Genomic DNA, 18,587 nt, shown 5'->3' with positions numbered 1-18,587 from the left:
TAACTTCACTGACGGTCTATGGCAACATTCTTTCCACTGCTGATGGGTGGGAGACGGCTTGTCACATATGGATCATCTACCAGAAGGACATTTATCTGGACTCTACCACATCCAAAATGTATCCTATAGATACTTCATTTTTCAAAAGTAAAAGTCCCTGAGAGGGAGTTGGAGATATGGAGTTGCAAGCTACCAGTTCCAGCATCTGGGAGAAACTGAACAGTAACAAAATTCATCCCAGTTACACATTTATCAAAGTATGACTTCCAACAAAGACAGTTTTCTCAAAGATGAATTCAGGGTTCAGCTCATAAGTTTTCCAACAACTTCATTGCAGTAAATGAAATAAAAGCTAACATCACTTGATTTTTCACATTAAAATAATCTTCTGTCAAGCAACAATAGGATTCTCCAGGTCTCTGAACTGACCACAAGTCAAGTCATCTCTTTTGGCTCCACATCAGTGATGGTACCTGTAGTAATCAGGGTTCTTCAAGAGGATGTAAACATAGATAATATAGAAGTAAGAAATTGGCTCACATGCTTATGGAGGCTGGCAAGTCCCACGAGGCCTAAAGGTGTAGTTTTAATCCAAAGGCTGGCAGGTTTGTGACCTAGGAAGCAACAAAGTTTCAATTCAAGTTCAAAGGAAGAGGAAAAAACAATATCCCAATTCTAAGACAGGCAGAATGAATTCTTACACAGAAGAGGGTCAGCCGTTTTGTTCAGACTTTCAACTGATTAGATGAAGCTCATCCACATTAGAGAGGACAATCTGTTTTACTCAACCTATCACTTTAAATGTCAAGCTCATCAAAAAATACCCCCACAGAAATACTCAGAATGGTGTTTCTGAGCACACCATGGCTTCATCAACACATAAAATTAACCATCACAGTATTTTTAGCAAAGACCTGAATCTTTGGTGCTATATTTGTCAGCAAGGAAGGAATTTCAAATTCAAACTTCTATTTTAAGGTTATCTGAGCAAAATAAGGAGAAGGCAATGGCAACCCACTCCAGTAATCTTGCCTGGAAAATCCCATGGATGGAGGAGCCTGGTAGGCTGCAATCCATGGAGTCGCTAAGAGTCAGACATGACTGAGCGACTTCACTTTCACTTTTCACTTTCATGCATTGGAGAACAAAATGGCAACCCACTCCAGTGTTCTTGCCTGGAGAATCCCAGGGACGGGGAAGCTTGGTGGGCTGCCATCTATTGGGTCGCACAGAGTAGGACACGACTGAAACAACTTAGCAGCAGCAACAGCAGAGCAAAATAACTTTCAAATTAACTCTACCAAATTGCCAGGAGTCTATACAATGCTATCTTCTCAATATCCCCATTTCCAGACTATAAAACTACTTCATCTAGCACCAGAAAATTCACACATTTGGCCACCTCCACTAGCAACTTGGTCAAAGAGTCTGCTGTTTTTCTCAGTGGTGTCCACAATTGTCACTGCAAAAACTTGAATCAAAAGATTTATTCAAGTATGCGACCAAAAATATTTTCCAGGTAAGTCGGGCCATGAATGGGCTGCTCCCATGTCAAAACTGAGAGTAGATTTACTTTCTTGTCTCTCTCTCTCTCAAAAAAAAGAGGGACTACCCTCACGGTCCAGTGACTGAGATTCCCTGCTCCCAATGCAGGGAACCAGGGTTCAATCCCCAGTTAGGGAGCTGGATCCCACATGTTGCAACTACAGCTAAGACCTGGTACAGTCAAATAAATAAATGTTAAAAGAAGAAGAAATTACTATCTGATAATGAAACCACTTGTTTCAAGGTTTGCTCTTGGAAACCAGTAAATTGTCTAACAGAGAAGAACTTTGTTTCTGGCTCCCATTTCTTGAAAAAACCTCTTTAAAAATGCTACTTATGAATTTAACACTTCTCCTAGCAGTAAGCATGCCTTCCTTCAGGAATTTTGATAGGGTATTGATGCCAACACACACTCTTGTCAAAGGCAGTGAGTCATTGCAACATGTCACCAGGCAGGAAAACCAAGTGCAGTGCCAAGCATCCAGGGACCCCATCTGTACACAGGGTATCACGATTTTTTTTCCAGGCAAAGTTCTGCTTGGCTAAGATGCACTGCACCATTTTGAAGTTGATGACAACCTTTCCAGTTTCCAAGAGAAGTTGGACCTTTTCTTTGGTGGCATCAGCAAGCACATAACAGACGGAAAACAGGAGCTGTCTGCACTAAAAAAACATCATTTGTTTTGTTGACGAAACTAGTGGTGGCAGCTCTATGATCGGCTGTGAAACATCAGGAGAAATGTCAACAGTTACAAAGTGAGTCACATAATTTAGGACAGATGTTCCTTCAATTACCCACCCCTGTTCCAAGTTCCCCCCAGTGTAGCCATTCTCAGGGCAACAGGGTTTATTGAGTCCTCTCTGAATGTAGGTAGCTTCTTTCCTTTCCTGGTATAATTAGCATTCTAGTGGTTTTTCTCTGGGGTCTAATACAAATGTTTATAAAATCTTAACCTTTTCAAATCAAGACTTTTCTGGGACTTTCCTGGTGGTCCGGTGGTTGAGAGGTCGCCTCCAGTGGTTGAGACTTCACCTCCCGGTGCAGGGGGTATGGGTTCAATCCCTGGTAGGGAAGCTGGGGTCCCATACACCTGAAGGCCGAAAGACCAGGCATGGAACAGAGGCAATATTGAAACAAATTCAATAAAGACTTTTTTAAAAAAATGTTCCACATCAAAACAAAAATCTTAAAAAAAGAAAGACTTTTCCTTGAGACCTTCCAGTGAGTTTCAGAATAAACAGACACAAAGTTCTAGCTGGTTTTTGTAGGATTCAGAATCTCGTTAGCAAGAACTCGGCCACACTAAGAAGCACACCAGCTTTTGTACTGGAGACAAAAATGGAAGCAACTGAAATAGACGTCTCATCATTTTACCTCTGCGAGTGGCTCAGTTCCAGACCTGTCCTTCTCATTCCTGCTTGGCTGACAGAGGGAGTCAAGCTTCGGTCCTTAAGCAGGTTCCACCACAGCTGTGAGAGAGGCAGACACGTCCTGCTCCCCATGCACTGTGGGGGCCCCGTTCCCTCCCCTCACTCCTTCCTTCTATGAGCAAGGGAAGAGGTTTAAGGAATGGTCATTGGTCCACATTTTAACAGCAGATGAAGCAACTTTTTCTTGAAGCCTTGCAGCCACGTTCCCGTTGCTTCTCTTTCGTTTCTTTAATCTAATTAGTACATTTATGTGACCCTGGCTCTTTGGAGCAAGTCTCCAACATTCTTGGTGTTTCAGCAGCTTTTCCTGAGGCTGGAAGATAGATCTGGTCAAAATCTTGTCCTTAGACCCACCCATCTTAGTTTCTAAAAAAGCTTATTGAAGCCTTCTGGCCTTGAAATCTCTCCTGTCCTTTAATTGAGCTTGCCAGAAGAGCCTTAAATGGAGTTGTAGGGGGATCAGATACGGGTCCAGTCAGGAAAATAGAAAACACTCTAGTCACTTAAAATAGAAAAGAAATGAATGCAGGGGATTAAGCTAAAACATCAGTGGAGGGCCCAGAGAAGACCAGAGGGGAAGAAGGGATCCAGAGATCAGGAGCTGCAGGAAGCCATGCTGTCCTCCCTGTGCAGAGGGATGTCCGCTGTGGCTGCTGCTACCACTAATGCTGCCACGACCCCTGCAGGCACTCCTAGCTGCTGGAGCCAGAAGTCCAAGGGCTTCTTATCACACAGGAGTCCCCCTTCTTATCACACAGAAAGACGCTAACTGGAAAGCAGTTATCAATCTGGGAAATGAAGCTCCCAGGTTTTCTCCTTAATGGGACAAGACAAACAGGGGGTTGAGTACACCCAGAAAATAAGACATAGTAAGTCTTGTGGATCAAAGATAAAGGACTTTATTCCTCACAGCATAGCAGGCAGTATGATGTTTATGTTCACATCTGTTCTCCTGATCACCCAGCTCAAGTTCTGCAGGGCAAGGTCCAGTGGCCAATGTTGGATACCACACACATGGTGGGCTTGTATCCCAGCTTAGGAGTCCCAAGCTTAGGAAATCCCAAACTTTTGAAAGGAACTGTTAGCAAACCTGTGCAACCATTGCTCCAGAGAGAGAGGTTATTTTTATTACCCTGAAAAGCAAACAAATATACCCTCTACCCCAAAGTAAACATTATTGCTATCTGCTATGACTATCTGCATACAAACATTCTTGAAAGAAATAGTTGGGAACAAATGCTGATATAAATCATGCAGAAATACCAGAAACCCATGAAGAATTATCTCCCACAAAAGCAGCCAATAGATTTTTGAAACAACACTAGGGGAATTATAGGAGAAGGCAATGGCACCCCACTCCAGTACTCTTGCCTGGAAAATCCCATGGACAGAGGAGCCTGGTAGGCTGCAGTCCATGAGGTTGCGAAGAGTTGGACACGACTGAGTGACTTCACTTTCACTTTTCAATTTCATGCACTGGAGGAGGAAATGGCAACCCACTCCAGTGTTCTTGCCTGGAGAATCCCAGGGACGGCGGGGCCTGGTGGGCTGCCATCTATGGGGTCGCACAGAGTTGGACACGACTGAAATGACTTAGCAGTAGCAGGGGAATTATTAGGAAGCCACTATCTGTAACCAGAGAAAGGATTTCCTTCACCTATGAAAGTTGCTCCTTTACTAAGTGAGCAGTTACCTTCCTTCCAGCCAAATCAGGAGATGAACACTAATATCACTGGGGTGACAGATATTAAAACAGACCACCATCTTTCTTAGTATGTGTGTGTTGGTCACTTAGTCATGTCTGACTCTTTGTGACCCCAGGGACTGTAGCCCACCAGGCTCCTCAGTTCATGGAATTTTCCAGGCAAGAATACTGGAATGGATACCCATTCCCTTCTCCAAGGGAGTTTTCCCGACTCAGACCTCAAACCCAGGTCTCCTGCACTGCAGGCAGATTCTTTACCATCTGAGTCACCAGGGAAGCCCAACCATGTTTCTTAAGACATTTGCAAACAGTCAAAGAGGAAGGACAATAAAAAAAATTTCTGGACATAAATGAGGTTTCTTTTGGTAATCAACTCATCTGGAAAGGAAGTACATCAGAATGACTTGAGGATCTCTCTAACAACTTTGTATTAAGAGGTGGGTATCTTGAAACGACTGAGACAGTGATAACTTTTCAAGAATTCCCTGCCAATATTTACAACACAACTAAATGTATAAATATACCAGATTTACATTTGTCCATCAATTGACAGTTTTTTCTTTTCATAAATTCCACTACCAACCAAGCACTGTGCTAAGCACTAAAGACAGAGTTGAACAAGACAGACAAGACCCCTGCCTTCATAAGGGTTATATTCCAATGAAAGAGACACATAGGAAGCAAGAAAAGAAATGTATAGATACAAAAATTACACATTTAGGGAGATGCTGGAAAGGAGATAAATGGGGAACTGTAGGAGAGGCAAAGTTTAATCAGATAAGGTGAAAGTGTGGAAGTAGCTCAATCATGTATGACTCTTTGTGACCCCATGGACTGTAGCCTGCCAGGCTCCTCTGTCCACGGAATTCTCCAGGCCAGAATACTGGAGTGGGTAGCTGTTCCCTTCTCCAGGGCATCTTCCCAACTTTGGGATTGAACCCAGGTCTCCAGCATTGCAAGTGGATTCTTTACCACCTGAGCCACCAGGGAAGCCCAGATAAGGTGAAGGTATATTATTTAAAATCAGTGTAATGGGAAGATGGTGGAGTAGAAAGACCCTGAGTGCACCTCCTTTCACAGGCACACCAAAATTACAATGATTTACAGAATAATCATCAGTGAAAAAGTTCAGAAAGTACCAGAAAAGATCTTCTACAACTAAAGATATAAAGATGGAGCCACAAAAAGATGGCTAAGAGGGGCAGAGTCATGATATGGTAAAACCTACTCTGTCTTGTAGGCAAACCACAGATGAGAAAATAATTACAACTCCAGATGTTCTCCCCAGGGGGAAAGGGTCTGAACCCCACATTGGGCTCCCGAGTCCAGGGTCTTGTGCTAGAAAGATGAAACCCTAGAACATTTGGCTTTGAAGACTAGTGGGGCTTTCAGGAGTCCCAGAGGGCTGAAGAAAATAGAGACCCACTCTTAAAGGGTGCACACAAAATCTTACATGCTCCAGGACCCAGGACAGAAGCAGTAATTTGAAAGGAGCCTGCGTCAGATCCACCAGCTGATCTTGGAGGGTCTAAAAAAAAAAACAAAAGAAAATCTCAATGAAACTAAGAGCAGGCTCCTTGAAAAGATAAGTAAAACTGATAAAATTTTAGCCAGATTCATCGAGAAAAAAAAAGAGGCAGCCCAAATCAATATAGCCAGAAAATAAAAAGGAGAGGTTACAACTGACAACATAGATATATGAAGGATCACAAGAGATAAAAATGAACAACAGTGGACAACTTAAAAGAACTGGACCAAGTTCCTAGAAATGCACAATCTACCAAGACTGAACCAGGAAAAAATAGAAAATATGAACAAATCAATTACAAGTGCTGAAATTAAATCAGTTATTGTCAAAAAGCAACATATAAAAGTCCTGGACCAGATGGCTTCACAGATGAATTCTACAAAACATTTAGGAAAAAGTTAACACCGTTTTCAAACTATCCTTTTCAAACTATTTCAACAGCTACAGAGGAAGTACTGTTTCTGAACTTGTTCTAAGAGGACAGCCTCACCTTGATACCAAAAGCAGACCAAAATATCACAGAAAAAGAAACTTAGAGGCCAATATCACTGATAAACATAGATGTAAAAATCTTCAATAAAATATTAGCAAACCAAATTCCATAATATATTAAAAAGACCGTATCAGATCCAAGCAGGATTTATCCCAGGGATGAAAGGATGGTTCAATATCCACAAATCATTCAATGTGACAAATCACATTAATAAACTGAAGAATAAAAGCCATATGATCATCTCATTATACACAGAAAAACTTTTGACAAAATTCAGCATCCATTTATGATTAAAAAAAACTCTGCAGAAAGTGGGTTAGAGGGAACATACCTCAACATAATAAAGGCCATATATGACAAACCTACAGCTAACATCATACTCATAGATACTAGAGGAAGAACAAACAAAACCCAAAATTAGTAAAAGGAAAGAAATCATAGAGATCAGAGAAAAAATAAATGTTGCCATTTGCAACAACATGGATGGACCTGAAGGGTATTATTCTTAGTGAAATAAGTCAGACAGAGAAAGACAAATACTGTATGTTACCACTTACATGAGGAATCTAAAGAATAAAACAGACTAGTGACTATAACAGAAAAGAAACAAACTCACAGATATAGAGAACAAACTCGTGGTTACCAGTGGGGAGAGGGAAGTAGGAAGAGGCAAGATAGGGGCAGGAGATTTAGAGGTACAAACTACTATGTATAAAATAAGTAAGGTGCAAAGATTTATTGTACAGCATAGGGAATAAAGCCAATATTTATAATAACTATAAATGGAGTATAACTTATAAAAATGTTGAATCACTGTGTTGTACACTTGAAAGTAATACAATTTTGTAAATCAAATGTACTTCAATTTTAGGAAATCATCACAATGAGTGAAAAAGAGCCAGTTCCACAAAAAGTCAGGGAAGAGTTTTCCTAGCAGAGCAAACAGCCAAAGCAAAGATCTTGAATCAGGAAAGTTGCAGGAGCTGACATAAGGCCTATGTGACTGCAGCCTAGTCTATAAGAAAAGATGAATGTAAAATCTGAATTATAAAACACTTACCACCATTTCTTTCAGAACACTTTGTTTACATGTATAAAATAATAACAGACCTTGATCATCAGTAGCTGATGAAATTTTAATCTTTCTTAAGAGTTTAGGAAGACTACAGTTGTACATATTCCTAGTCTCTTTTGCATTGCCCCCCACACCCCCACCCACCACTCCCTCCCTTGCTAAAGCCATAGAGAAGCCTGCCCTGCCACTTTGCCCCTCTAGATGTCACTGGAGCAAGAAAGCTTGCTGTTACTGTCGTCTCACATCATCTTCTTCAGACTGCTCCCCTAGCACCACAGGAGTGTCTGTCACTCCCTGCTATGGCTTGGGGTGGGCTCTCCCTGGCTCTTGTAATTCCCCCACCTACCCCACAAAACTCTGACCCAATCCCTTGAAAGGCGGCAGCCCTCTCTCCCCTGGAGACTGGGAGGAGTTAGATGCACAGGTTTCCCCTCTCCTCTACCACTATTAGGTGGCCCAGGACTAGCTCACCAGGCAGTGGAGGCATGTTCAGACACTTTTCAGAAAGGGTTCTCTACATGGGAGGGGAGACGTTATGATTCAGCTGATGTAGATGCTTCCTCAAGCCTCTTCATTCCAAAAATCTTCTTCCCACTGGAAGAATTTTCATCTCCTGGGTTTTTCTTCTATCTCCCCTTACTATGTCCCAAGTCGGGGCTCACGGCCTCGAGTATCTTCTGCCTCAACCGAGGAGATGGTTTTATGCATCTCACCTCCCAAGATCTTAGAAGAGTTTCAGTCCTGCAAATAAATGAGCATCCATCTTGTAACACAAAGTCTCACCAGTGAGAGCTATGGTCCTGCTGGCTCCTTTCTCAGTTGATGTATAAAATAGCCTACCCACTGACTTCTGGCAAGACTGTCATAAGGTGCCTTGAGACTTTCCTCAGTTCATAGTTAAATAACCCCTTAGGGCAGCCTCATATTCAGTATCCGAACATACTCATGAGACCTGCCTTGAAGACAGGTTCCTAGGACAAGTTGGAACTACGGTAAAATACCCTTGTTACCATGCTCTAAGAAGCCACACGTGGGAAAAAGCAAAAAGCATGTTAATAATTGCTGGGGTCCAGCCCCGGTGGGTAGAGAATTCGAAGGGGAGACAGCTTCGGCGATCAGGAAACAATAGATCAATTAAGCGTTAATTAAAGATATAAAGAGTGGTTAAATAGGGATAGCTCAGTAGGAAAATTCAGTGGAGAAAAGAGGCTGAATAGCTTGGTTTACGTGGAAAGCTAATAATTCCAAGGCAAGGAATTTACGTCACCTATGTAGGCCGCAGGCGTCCTCCTGTTCTCCTGAAGGAGAGGAGACACTAAGGCCTCCCCGGTCAGATCTTAGAAGCCCAGGCATAATTAGTAGGCTTCACGAGCCTCCACATTCCAGATGGGGATTCAGCCAGAAGGTGAGAAAAAGAACGACATGGGGAGACCAGTCTTTCGAGGAAATGATCCCATTTTTTATTTTTCCAGGTTTTATACACTGGGATGTTATACAAAAGTCACGTGGGGTCAGCAGTCCTGACGTTTATTAAAGTCAGGTGCTTCATACAAATGTATACAGAGATCTTAGGGGTGTTACATCATCTGGCCAGGGGGCCTGCTGACAATTTATGACCCTCTCCTTGTGACAGCGGTCAGGCAACCGAACACTTATTTCTCCAAGGGTGATTATTCTTAAAACAGACACCACCTTCCGAAGGTAACAGATAAAGTTACATTCCTATAGGGTTAGGGTGCAGTGGGTTTTAATTAAGGAAAGAATTTGCTTTGCCTAAGGTCTAACATAATTAATATCAAAGGTTAATACTTATTTCTTCTATATACTTATTAATGTGAATAAGGGCAGGGGATGTGGAGACTTAGCAATAAACATTGGCTCAACAAATGAAAAACCCTTCACCAATACAATTTCTAATCAGCCTACTATAGTATACTAATAGTTTTCTAACTTCTCTAAAGAACCTGTTTTTAGAAGGTTTAAAGCATCTCATGCCTCTCACAGTTGGGAGGCTGTGAGCAATCACACGTGGCTGGACAAGCCTGTCAGGCAGGCTAGAGAACCTTCAGAGAAGTTTTTAGGTTGAAACACTCCTATCACGCCCAGGAATTACTATTAACTGGAGCTCTAAGTTAACTCCTTCTCCGAAAGAGGTGGTGGGGGACAGCCCGCCATAAAGTCAGAGGTGTAGGTGAGAGCACAAAGCAGTAAAGTAGGCAGACTCTGGTTTTGGGGGTAGATGCTTGAGAATTTTCAGGGGGACTCCTGAGGCTCGATCCCACCTTTGCGTATGTTCAGCCTCCTTCCTCATGACCTTTGCCACGGGCGGAGGTCCTCATGCTGGCTCCTGGCAAATAATACTTTCCTGAAACTCCTTTTGATAGGTCATAGTTAATTTGTATTCAAAAGAATAGTCAATGTACCTAGGAGGGGGAAATCCCTGTGGCTTAATTTTCTGTCTTCTTGGACAAAATGACTAAAGATTTTATAAAAGTTAATTTCTAAATATACTTCACTCAATACTTTAATGGAACAAACTTGGGGGAAATGATGTGATACACCCCTATCAATAGAAAACAAATTTGAGATGATGGATTCTTTTCTGGTAATCCCATGGTGCCTTTTCTCCTCTAGAGATGAAAGCCTCTCATCAAAAAGATACTGGACATACATACTTTCAGAAGGATTATTTGAGTTATTTTCCCAAAAACTTCTGTTCCTGTTCAAGTCTGCTGGGCACAGCTTTTATCATTTGTAATCGGAAATTAAGAAATACTTCATAGAGTCATTTTAATCATTTTGTGCCAGTTTTTATTGTTATTCAAGCACACAATTCAATAATAGTAACCTACTTTATACTGAAACTGACTGAAAGAATCTATAGACTTGGCTTTAAGGTCTCGCTGTCTTGTCCTGCAAATTCCTTTTCCTCTTTGGGTCTCTGACTATTGATTTATTCAGATAAGTAGATGAGCTTAGTTTATAAGAATAAGAAAACTGGAGACCAATCACCTAGAGGTGACTCCTGGGCCCATCACATCCTAGCAACTGTAACTCTTTTGAAGGGTAAGTTGCTTACTTCATTGACAAAGCCTTCATTTCTGCATCTACAAGAGGTGGGTGATAGTATTTACCCTGTGTAATAGGTTCAGCATGGAGCCAGGTAACCCCCAGCAAAGTGAAAGTGAAAGTGAAAGTCGCTCAGTTGTGTCCGACTCTTTGTGACCCCATGGACTATACAGTCCATGCAATTCTCCAGGCCAAAATACTGGAGTGTGTAGCCTTTCTCTTCTCCAGGGGATCTTCCCAACCCAGGGATTGAACCCAGGTCTCCCACATGGCAGGCAGATTCTTTACCAGCTGAGCCACCAGGGAACCCCAAGAATACTGGAGTGGGTAGCCTATCCCTTCTCCAGAGGATCTTCCCAGCCCAAGAATTGAATCAGGGTCTCCTGCATTGCAGGCAGATTCTTTACCAGCTGAGCTACCAGGGAAGTCCCAACTCTCAGCAAGGACTTGATAAAATGGCAGCTGTAATTGCTTTTTTAAAAGTTACTCCATACACACACCTACAATGTATAAAATAGGTTATCAGCAAAGACCTACTGTATAACACAGGGAACTCTACTCAATATTCTATAATAACCTATGTGGAAAAAGAAACTGAAAAAGAATAGATATATGTACATGTATAACTGAATCACTTTGCTGTATACCTGAAACTAACAAAACATTGTAAATCAACTATGCTCTAATATGAACTTTTAAATTAATAATAAAAGTTACTCCAAGCATCAAAAAAAAAAAAAGTTACCTGCTTTAGTAAAGAAACCTGCTGCTGCTGCTAAGTCACTTCAGTCATGTCTGACTCTGTGGGACCCCATAGACAGCAGCCCACCAGGCTCCCCCGTCCCTAGGATTCTCAAGGCAAGAACACTGGAGTGGGTTGCCATTTTCTTCTCCAATGCAGGAAAGTAAAAAGTGAAAGTGAAGTCGCTCAGTCGTGTCCGACTCTTTACGACCCCATGGACTGCAGCCCACTAGGCTCCATCCATGGGATTTTCCAGGCAAGAGTACTGGAGTGGGGTGCCATTGCCTTCTCTGAAAGAAAGCTGAGATTTAGGCAAAGAATGACAACCATCTAAAGGGAAAGGATCCTGACACTGGTTTTCTTCTGGCTTCTCTGGGTTTACAGGCACATTACAATTTGGTGATGTTTGTAAAACACAAGCCACTTAGTAACCCAGTGCCATGCCTTTGCTGGAACCAGCCATTTGAGTTGTTCAGAAAACAGATTTCTTAACACAACACTGTAAATCAACTGTACTTCAATTTTTAAAAAGAAAGAAAACACACTTCTGTTCTATTTCATTTTTCTCTAAAATGGCAGTTTTATCACCAGTTTGTGGTGGTGAATTGTTTTTAAATGATTGGTTCTCTGAGACCAAGAACGCATTAAAAACAACCCTCCTCTTGATGATGAGTATTATTCCACTCCAGCTACCTCACTTTGGGAAACAGTGGCAGGGGTGGAAGTTACAGGCGGCTGGGCACACAGGTGCCACCCTGCCATCTGCACCTGGGTCGGTTGCAGAGCTCTTTTAAAGTAAGCCTGATGACAGAGGAGGTTTGTTTAAAACGCTCTGCCGCATTGCGAGGCCAATAACATGTTGGGCAGTCTGAAGATAGAACAGGGTTATAGGCCCCTAGACAGCTCATCAGAGAGCTTGTGTGAGTAAATTGGAAACCATACACCTGAAAAAACAGGGCAGTAAATGCTATTGTAAAAGTGATGTAAAGGAACTCTGCTCCCCAAAGAGAAGGATTTTAATGGTTCCTAATACTTACTCACACATGCTGTTAATAGAAATAAAGAAAAAATAATGCTCAGAAGTCATGTCTTTGGAACCAAAATACTTTTTAAATCTCTCAAAATATGTGAGAGGAGATTGTAAGTGAACCACTGTGATGGAGCGTTAACATACAACAAATTTGCTAGGCTTTAATTTATGTAAAAATGACATAATTTTTAATGCAGTAACTAGCAACAAATAAGGAAAAGGGGCCAATAGATTGCAAAATTAAATCAGAAAGTATAGCAGAAGATAAAAGCAAATGAGATTTCATTTCATAGTTTCAATAACAATGTTTTGCATTTAAATGAAACTCTACCTTAAAATACAGCATATGTTAAAAGAAGAAAAACAAGTTTTCTCTTATTTTATGGAGGAGAGCAGAGGTGCTCAGGTGGAGAACTCTTTATTCTACTCCTCAACACATTCACTAAATATTAAAATGCATATATCATTTTCTCATAATCAAATGTCAGATATGGATTCAATTAAATTATGTTTTAACATTACATAAGAATTTTGTGGGAAGCTATAAGGTTTTGATTTAACTGCTATCATAAAAATTTTTAAAAATTTCAAGTAAACTAAAGACTCTGTACAACAAGAGAACAGAAAATAAACAATTTTACCCAAGAAAGTTCTAATAAATCGACATCAGGTTACAAAATCACCAGATGTCACTGAGTGACATCCTAGCGAAACTTCCCTCCATCCTTTAAGGGCTTCCCAGGTGGCTCAGCGGTAAAGAATCCACCTGCAATGCAGGAGGCATGAGAGAGGTGGATTCAATCTCTAAGTGGAGAAGATTCCCTGGAGGAGGAAATGGCAACTCCAGTATTCTTGCCTGGAAAATCCCATACACAGAGGAGCCTGTTGGGCTATAGACCAGAGGGTTGCAAAGAGTCAGACATGACTGAGCAAGCATGAGTGAGCATCCATCCTTAAAGTGATGAAAAAATAGATGAAAGAAGTTTGGCCATATTCTTTACTCTCATAGAAAACATCAATTTTACTGGGAGCATTTCTCTATTTCTCCACAAGCTCAGACTATCAACATCTACTCCCCTGATACATGTGCACACACACACAATCCCACATATTCACACTCACTCATACATTCACATGCACACACAGTCAGTAGCCCTTTTATTGAGGCTCCAGTGATTGGACCACCATTCAACCTATCCCTGGTGCCATCTCTGCTCAGTTCAGTTCAGTTCAATCACTCAGTCATGTCTGACTGTTTGAGACCCCATAGACTGCAGCAAACCAGGCTTCCCTGTGCATCACCAACTCATGTCCATTGAGTCAGTGATGCCACCCAGCCATTTCATCCTCTGCCGTTCCCTTCTCGTACTGCCTTTAATCTTTCCCAGAATTAGGGTCTTTTCTAATGAGTCAGTTCTTTGCATCAAGTGGCCAAAGTATTGAAGTTTCAGCTTCAGCATCAGTCCTTCCAATGAATATTCAGGACTGATTTCCTTTAGGATTAGGACTGGTCTGATCTCCTTGCAGTCCAAGGGACTCTCAAGAGCCTTCTCCAACACCACAGGTCAAAAGCATCAATTCTTCAGTGCTCAGCTTTCTTTATAATCCAACTCTCATATCCACACATGACTACTGAAAAAAACCATAGCTTTGTCTAGACAGACCTTTGTCAGCAAAGTAATGTCTGTACTTTTTAATATGCTGTCTTGGTTGGTCATAGCTTTTCTCCCAAAAAGCAAGCATCGTTTAATTTCATGTCTGCAGTCACCATCTGCAGTGATTTTGAAGCCCCCCAAAATAAAGTCTCTCACCATTTCCATTGTTTCCCCCTTTTCTTTGCCACAAAATAATGGGACCAGTTACCATGATCTTACATTTTTAATGTTGAGTTTTGAGCCAGCTTTTTCACTCTCTTTTTTCACTTTCATCAAGACAGTCTTTAGTTCCTCTTCGCTTTCTACCCTAAGGGTGGTGTCACCTGCATATCTGAGGTTATTGATAATTCTCCCAGCAATCTTGATTCCAGCTTGTGCTTCATCCAGCCTGGCATTTCACATACATACATTTCACTACGTATAAGTCAAATAAGCAGGGTGACAATATACAGCCTTGACACACTCCTGTCCCAATTTGGAACCAGTCCATTTTCCATGTCCGGTTCTAACTGTTGCTTCTTGACCTGCATACAGATTTCTCAGGAGGCAGGTACGGTGGTCTGGTATTCGCATCTCTTTCAGAATTTTCCATAGTTTGTTGTAATCTACACAGTCAAATGCTTTGGTGTAGTCAATAAAGCCGAAGCAGATGTTTTTCTGGAATTCTCTTGCTTTTTCTGTGATCCAATGAATGTTGGCAATTTGATCTCTGGTTCCTCTGCCTTTTCTAAAACCAGCTTGAACATCTGGAAGTTCATGGTTCACATACTGTTGAAGCCTGGCTTGGAGAATTTTGAGCATTACTTTACTAGCATGTGAGATGAGTGCAATTGTGTGGCAGTTTGAACATTCTTTGGCATTGCCCTTTTTGGGGATTGGAATGAAAAACTGACCTTTTCCAGTCCTGTGGCCACTGCTGAGTTTTCCAAATTTTCTGGCATATTGAATGCAGCACTTTAACAGCATCATCTTTTAGGATTTGAAATAGCTCAACTGGAATTCCGTCACCTCCACTAGCTTTGTTTGTATTGATGCTTCCTAAGGCCCACTTGACTTCACATTCCAGGACGTCTGGCTCTAGGTGAGTGAACACACCATTGTGGTTATCTGGGTCATGAAGATATTTTTTGTATAGTTCTGTGTATTCATTTTTCTTTTTAATTTGTTTTTTTTATTGAAGGATAATTGCTTTACAGAATTTTGTTTTCTGTCAAACCTCAACATGAATCAGCCATAGGTATACATATATCCCCTCCTTTTTGAACCTTCTTCCCATCTCCCTCCACATTCCACCCCTCTAGGTTGATACAGAGACCCTGTTTGAGTTTCCTGAGCAAATTCCTGTTGGCTATCTATTTTACATATGGTAATGTAAGTTTCTATGTTACTCTTTCCATATATCTCACCCTCTCCTCCCCTCTCCTCATGTCCATAAATCTATTCTCTATGATTGTTTTTCCATTGCTGCTCTGTAAATAAGTTCTTCAGTACCATTCTTCTAGATTCCATTTATATGTGTTAGAATACAATATTTATCTTCTCTTTCTGACTCACTTCACTCTGTATATTAAGTTCTAGGTTCATCCACCTCATCAGAACTGACTCAAATGTGTTCCTTTTGTGGCTAAGTAATATTCCATTGTATGTATGTACCACAACTTCTTCATCCATTCATCTGTCGATGAACATCTAGGTTGCTTCCATGTTCTAGCTATCATAAATAGTGCTGCAATGAACAATGGGATTCATGTGTTTTTTCAATTTTGGTTTCCTCAGGGTATATGCATACCATCTTCCAAAGTGGCTGTGCATATCAATTTACATTCCTGTCAACAGTGCAGGAGCATTCCTGCACTTTTCTCCACACCCTCTCCAGCATTTATTGTTTGTAGACTTTTTGATGATGGCCATTCTGACTGGTGTGAGGTGATATCTCATTGTAGTTTTGATTTGCATTTCTCTAATATTGAGCAATGTTGCACATCTTTTCATGTGTTTGTTAGCCATCTGTATGTCTTCTTTGGAGAAATGTCTGTTTAGGTCTTTTCCCCACTTTTTGAATGGATTGTTTGTTTTTCAGGCATTGAGTTGTATGAGCTGCTTGCATATTTTGGAAATTAATCCTCTGTCAGCTGTTTCATTTGCTATTATTTTCTCCCATTCTAACGGCTGTCTTTTCACCTTGCTTATAGTTTCCTTCGCTATGCAAAAGCTTTTAAGTTTAATCAGGTCCCACTTGTTTACTTTCGTTTTTATTCCTATTACTCTAGGAGGTGGGTCATAGAGGATCTTGCTTTGATTTATGGCATCAAGTGTTCTCCTTATGTTTTCCTCTAAGAGTTTTATAGCTTCTGGTCTTACATTTAGGTCTTTAATCCATTTTGAGTTTATCTTTGCGTATGGTGTTAGGAAATGTTCTAATTTCATTTTTTTACATGTAGCTGTCCAGTTTTCCCAGCACCATTTATTGAAGAGGCTGTCTTTGCCCCATTGTCTATTCTTTCCTCATTTGTCAAAAATAAGGTACCCATAGGTGAATGGGTTTATTTCTGAGTTTTCTATCTTGTTCCAATGGTCTATATTTCTGTTTTTGTGCCAGTACCATACTGTCTTGATGACTGTAGCTTTGTAGTATAATCTGAAGTCAGGAAGGTTGATTCCTCCAATGCCATTCTTCTTTCTCAAGACTGCTTTGGCTATTCAGGGTCTTTTGTGTTTCCATATGAATTGTGAAATTCTTTGTTCTAGTTCTGTGAAAAATGCCATTGGTAATTTGATAGGGATAGCATTGAATCTGTAGATTGCATTTGGTAGTATAGTCATTTTCACAATATCGATTCTTCCTACCTAGAAACATGGAATATCTCTCCATCTGTTTATGTCATCTATGGTATCATTTATTAGTGTCTTATAATTTTCTGTGTACAGTTCTTTTGTCTCCTTAGGTAAGTTTATCCCTAGATATGTAATTCTTCTTGTTGCAGTGGTAAATGGGATTGATTCCTTAATTTCCCTTTCTGAGTTTTCATTGTTAGTATATAGAAATGCAAGTGATTTCTGTGTATCGATTTCGTATCCTGTAACTTCGCTATCACTGACTCGATGGACGTGAGTCTGGGTGAACTCCGGGAGTTGGTGATGAACAGGGAGGCCTGGCATGCTGCTATTCATAGGGTCGCAAAGAGTCGGACACGACTGAGCGACTGAACTGAACTGAACTGAACTGAACTTTGCTAAACTCACTGATTAGCTCTAGTAATTTTCTGATACTATCTTTAGGTTTTTCTGTGTAGAGTATCATGTCATGTGCAAGCAGTGAGAGCTTTACTTCTTCTTTTCCAATCTGGATTTCTTTTATTTCTTTTTCTTCTTTAATTGCTGTAGCTAAGACTTCCAGAACTATGTTGAATAATAGTGGTCAAAGTGGGCACCCTTGTCTTGTTCCTGATCTTAGGGGGAATGCTTTCAGTTTTTAACCATTGAGAATAATGTTTGCTGTAGACTTATCATACATGGCCTTTACTATGTTGAGGTAGGTTCCTTCTATGCCCATTTTTTGAAGACTTTTGATCATAAATAGGTACTAAAGTTTGTCAAAGGCTTTTTCTGCATCTATTGAGATTATCATATGGTTCTTATCTTTCAATTTGTTAATATGTTGTATCACCTTGATTGATTTGCATATATTGAAGAATCCTTGCATTCTTGGAGTAAACCCAACTTGATCATGGTGTAGGAGACTTTTGATGTGTTGTTGAATTCTGTTTGCTAAAATTTGTTGAGGATTTTTGCTCAACATGTCCATGTTGTTCATCAGTGATATTGGCCTGTAGTTTTCTTTTTTTGTGTTGTGTTTGGTTTTGGTATCAGGGTGATGGTGGCCTCATAGAATGAGTTTGGAAGTGTTCCTTCCTCTGCAATTTTCTGAAAGAGTTTTAGAAGGATAGGCATTAGCTCTTCTCTAAATGTTTGGTAGAATTCTCCTGTGAAACCATCTGATCCTGGGCTTTTGTTTTTCGGGAGATTTTTGATCACAGCTTCAATTTCAGTGCTTGTAATTGGGTTGTTCATAATTTCTATTTCTTACTGGTTCAGTCTTGAAAGATTAAACTTTTCTAAGAATCTGTCCATTTCTTCCAGATTATCCATTTTACTGCCATATAGTTGTTCATAATAATCTCTTATAATCCTTTGTATTTCTGCATTGTCTGTTGTAACCTCTCCTTTTTAATTTCTAATTCTGACGATTTGATTCTTCTCTTTTTCTTGATGAGTCTAGCTAAAGGTTTGTCAATTTTGTTTATCTTCTCAAAG

The 18,587-nt window shown here is 40.6% G+C and overlaps 1 protein-coding gene across 9 annotated transcripts in view; it reads right to left on the bottom strand.

Moving 5' to 3' along the window:
• The window catches only part of OTOL1 (otolin 1), a 189,595-nt gene that overhangs the window by 68,227 nt on the left and 102,781 nt on the right, over nt 1–18,587 (bottom strand). For 7 of the 9 annotated variants that reach the window (XM_086393262.1, XM_086393330.1, XM_086393284.1 and 4 more), the window contains 2 exons: nt 6,135–6,209; nt 541–614 (listed from right to left, as the gene is read on the bottom strand). The gene's annotated coding sequence lies outside the window, so the exon portion shown is untranslated. The remainder of the gene's footprint in view (nt 1–540; nt 615–6,134; nt 6,210–18,587) is intronic. The other 2 variants (XM_086393266.1, XM_086393300.1) reach the window with 1 other exon arrangement.

The sequence above is a fragment of the Bos grunniens genome, chromosome 1 (assembly GCF_055505025.1).
Source record: "Bos grunniens cultivar Pamir isolate PY7600 chromosome 1, Bosgru_T2T1.0, whole genome shotgun sequence".
Lineage (NCBI taxonomy): Eukaryota > Metazoa > Chordata > Mammalia > Artiodactyla > Bovidae > Bos > Bos grunniens.
This window is presented reverse-complemented; position numbering and strand designations above follow the sequence as displayed.